Here is a 4575-nt window from a genome sequence, read left to right on the forward strand (position 1 = left end):
GGCAAGACGTGTTCACTCATGTGCAACAATGTGAGGTTTATTAGAAAGTGAAAGTGTTCCGCTTGTCACATATGATGCCACTGAGCACGATCCAACCACACTTACATCTTTCATGAAGTTGGGGCTAGACTTCATGGGTCAGTTTGACCTTTGCTTTGTATTACATTTTGATAATCTAATCGACCAACCATTACGAGAGAGAGAGAGAAATGATATATTAACGTCTTCAAAAGGCCAAAATGACCTATGAGACCAAAAAGGTTACTATGAGAGAGAGAGAGAGAGAGAGAGAGAGAGAGGGAGGGAGAGGAAGTCAGACACAATATTGGGTCCCGAATACCTTTTGTAGGGCCCACCACATGAATGGTGTATTTTCTTTATTAGAATGATGCAAATTTGTAAACAATATTCTGGTTCTTGACCCATCACCTTCACCTTGGCTGTAGCACTTCCCTTGGCTGTCCTAGCCCGTGGAATACTTCAACTCCTTTGTGAATGCTAAGATGACAAATGAGAATGCTATCCTATGCTTTTAAAGGTCCTTTTATGCTGGTGGGTGGGTAGAGATAGCAGTCAGCCTGTTTATTCTCTTTCCCATGACATGCCAATCTGCCTTTAATAGGCGCCTCATTCATGTTTGTGCTGGCCGCCTCGCATTGTTTTGGCTGCCCTACGCATGCTGTCCAGCCCACCTTGGCTGGCTGCCCATGGGCTATCCCACAGCCTGCTGGCCAAGCCATGAGGCTGGCTGACTGGTATGCCCAAGCCTCACATGCTGCTTGGCTGGCTGGCCAAGCCCATATGGGGTGGCCGACAGGCTGCCAGACCCCCTAGAGCAGGCTGACCAATGTCTAGCCTCTCCATAGGTTGGTGGCCACTAGCCATGGGCCTCTTGGGCCCTTGTGGTGGCCTAAGGCCTACCCTGTGCCCTCAAGGGATACAACACCCTTTTCAGGGGTAGCCCAAAGGGTAGCCCCCTTCCCCTACATGCAATCTACATGTAGCTACACAAACGCCTGGTATCTGGCTACAAGCCGAACACCCGGAACGCCTGACCTCATTCCATAGGGAGACTCATAGTACATACTGGCACTGCTTTATGTGTAGGATAATGCACACCTAACCAGCACACCTAACCAAGACCATGTACAAGACTTGTACACCCGACCTTGGATGCTTAGAGTGGAACCCTGGTTGACTCGTCTCTCGGATTGGGGCTCACATGGGACAAGAATCCACTCCAGGTCCTGCACATGTTGTATGTATATGTCCACATGGCATCCAAGTGCGGGATGCACGTGACATCCCCTTCTGCTTAACTTGATGGAAGTTGCATAGCCTCCAGATTGTCCGTCAATAAAGCTGGATAGTCGTCAAAGAATTCTTTATCAAGCCAAACCGTTTCGTGAGTTCCTTCGTGGTGAGGAACTATCTTTGTCTTCGGCTAGAGCCATGCTTGAAACGGTACAGAAGGATTTGCTTAGGAACCATCACTTTAGTGTCATCAACAATGTCTAGTTGCACTTCGTCTTTAATCTCTGAAGGGATTGGAACTGCATATGGTTTTAGCCAACTGACCATGGAACACATTGTGTGTAGTCCAACTTGGAGGTAACTTCAACTTCATCAATGCCTCATTGATCTTTCTCTAGATAGAAAAAGGTCCAAAGCTTCTGAAAGATAACTTTGGGCATCGCTTGCCCACTTGTTTCAGCCGTTGCTTCATAATCCGAAGATAAACCCAATCTTCTTCCAGAAACTTCACATTCGTTCGATCTTTATTGGCTTGTTGAGTGTAGGCCTCCTGTGCTTTAGCTAGCATGTCCTTGATTGATTCCAAGATCTTGTGGTAAGACTCTGTCAATCTGTGCGTTTCAGGAACTGAAGATGAGGTTTTGGTCAATAGCGACTGGAATGATCTTCCAAATGCTGTCTCATAAGGAGTATTGCCAATAGCTGAAGAAAACGAATAATTCAAAACTGCTTGAACTAAAGGCAAATATGATTCTCACTTACCTTGTTGATCGTGGACATAACACTTTAGCATGTCAAAGGTCAATTGTAAATTTCTATCTGGCCATTTGTCTATGGGTGAAACACACTGGAAAAGTTCATTTTAGTACCGAAATTGTCAAACAATGCCCTCCAGAAATGACTGGTAAACTTGATGTCTCGGTTTGACACTATGATCCTAGGAATCCCACCAATTGGGTAGTACTAATGCCGAATGAACAAGTGGGCCCAACGTCTTTAGTGGTCACATTGGCCCTGCAAGGAATCAGCATAACAAATTTACTTAATCTATCAACAATAGTTAAGCACTGAGTATTATGCTTACTTGGACTGGGAGACAAATTTGTCACAAAATCCATAGATATATTTTGAAAAGGTCCTTCTAGAATGGGTAAAGGCTGTAACAACCCTATCTTCTTCCCATGAGAAGCTTTCACTTTTTTACATCTCGTCACAGCATTACACATGAGTAAACACATCTCGTCTCATTTATGGTCCCAATAGTATTGCCTTTCTAGCTTCTCCAAAGTTGAACTCATGTCCTTTGTGATCACCAGTGATGACATCATGGGCATCATGGAGAAGCCAATGCCAGTTCCCACTGTGTATCGAATTCCTTGGAATCCGTATATGTGTGCTTCATATCATCTAGTCCCATACCAATAAGGTCTAGTCTAGTGTTTTGAATCAGAGTCACTGTTCCCTTCTTGCTCAAAGCATTAGCCTCTTTTGGAAGGTACTCGATCATGCCACTGAATTGCTGGAAAATTTGGCTCCAGCGATGCTGATGGTCACTCCACCGTGCACTTGGCATAGTCTAAATCCAGCACAATGCTTGATGGTTAATGCAAACCTCGAATTCTCGCCCATAAAGGAAATGCTTCTAATGTTTCAGGCCTGAATGATTGCTAGGAGTTCCCGATCATAGATTGAGTAGTTCTTTTTTGCGGGTAGTAACTTATGAGACATGTAAGCTAATGGATGGCCATTCTATTGTAAAACAACGCTAATCGCCGTGTTACTGGCATTGGTGATTACTTAGAATGGCTGGTCTTACGATGCTAGCGTTAGACAAGGAACTTTTGACAAAGCTACCTTGAAGTTCTTGAATGCCTCCAAAGCTCGTGGAGTCATTTGGATCCGCTACCTTCTAGTCTCGACACTTTTAATGAGCAGAGCTGTAAGATTGGTTGAGAGGTCAGAGAACTTGTCAATGTGGGTGGAATATGCATGGCATATGCCCACAAATGACCGAATATTATATGCTGTCATGGTATCCCCCAATTGACAATCTTAGCCACCTTGGCCGGCCCTCAGTACTAATAATGTATCCAACGTAGTGAACCTCGAACACAAAACCCTTGGAATGCCTGACATCATTCAAGAGGGAGACTCACAGTACAGAGACCAGCCCTGTTTCATGTGCATGACAATGCGCACCTGACCAAGACCATGTACATGACTTGTACATCTTACCTTGGACGTTTAGAGTGGAACCCTGGTCGACTCGTTCCGGACTGGGGCTCAAATGGGACTAGTTTTCACTCCACGTCTTGCACCTACTGTACAGATATGTCCACGTGGCATCCAAGTGCGGGATGCATGTGACAATATAAGCATGTAGTGTGTTTGATAGGGTGCTAAACCTTCTTAAGCCATCTATAGACCATCTAACATCCTCTACATCGTGGGGGAGAAGAAATGCATTCGACAATTCTTCAACAAAATGTTGCTGTGTTGTAAGATAACAATGTGATGTAGAGGCTCTTCATCTTTATCCAGGGACTGGTATATGACAATAACTGCTAAGATCTTTCGGCCTATATTGCCAACTCACTAGTTCTTCTCTCAAAATTGTATTTACAGTCGATGATGAAGTATTGTGAGCTATCTTATCTTGTATAAACTCTATTGTTTGATGGGCTTTTGCACTTGAACAGGCAATTTATGCTCAAGGTTGCATGAAGGCAATATACATTATATGTTTGGATAGTGGGGTGAGGAACTAGTAAAGCTGAAACCTCATTGAAAGCCTACTCAAGTGTTCTTTTTTTTCCATGATATGCAGGTATCATTTTTATATTGTTTGAAAGAACACTAACCAGTAAGAGAGCAACTAGTTAAGCAGAAAACTTTCTGATAGCCTATCTAAAGGTTTTGCTTATCTGTTCACCATTGGCAGGTAGCATTTTCATACTGTTTGAAAGAACACTTAACCAGTGAGGGAGATTTGGGTATGAAGTTGAGTGGTATACTCCAGGCAAAGGAGTTGAAAGCCTTATGGGTTCCCCTCACAGGCCCAACTATGTTTTGCAAGCAATGGCTCATATAATTCACAGCTCTCAATCCACAGACATGCAGAAGACTTTGATGGTATCCTCAATATTGTGCAAAAGTCTTGAATACGTGTTTCTCCTTTTAATTGATTTTGAAATAATGTGTGTTTTTATGCACTCTAATCTTAAATATTGTTTGATCAGGACCTTAATGTGACAAAGTTTCATGATTATGTTGGAGGGTGTGAGCGCATCTTCAAAACTCCTATTCCTGTGTCTTATACAC

The sequence above is a fragment of the Cibotium barometz genome, chromosome 4 (assembly GCF_041138505.1).
Source record: "Cibotium barometz isolate CiBa-2024 chromosome 4, ASM4113850v1, whole genome shotgun sequence".
Classification (NCBI taxonomy): domain Eukaryota; kingdom Viridiplantae; phylum Streptophyta; class Polypodiopsida; order Cyatheales; family Cibotiaceae; genus Cibotium; species Cibotium barometz.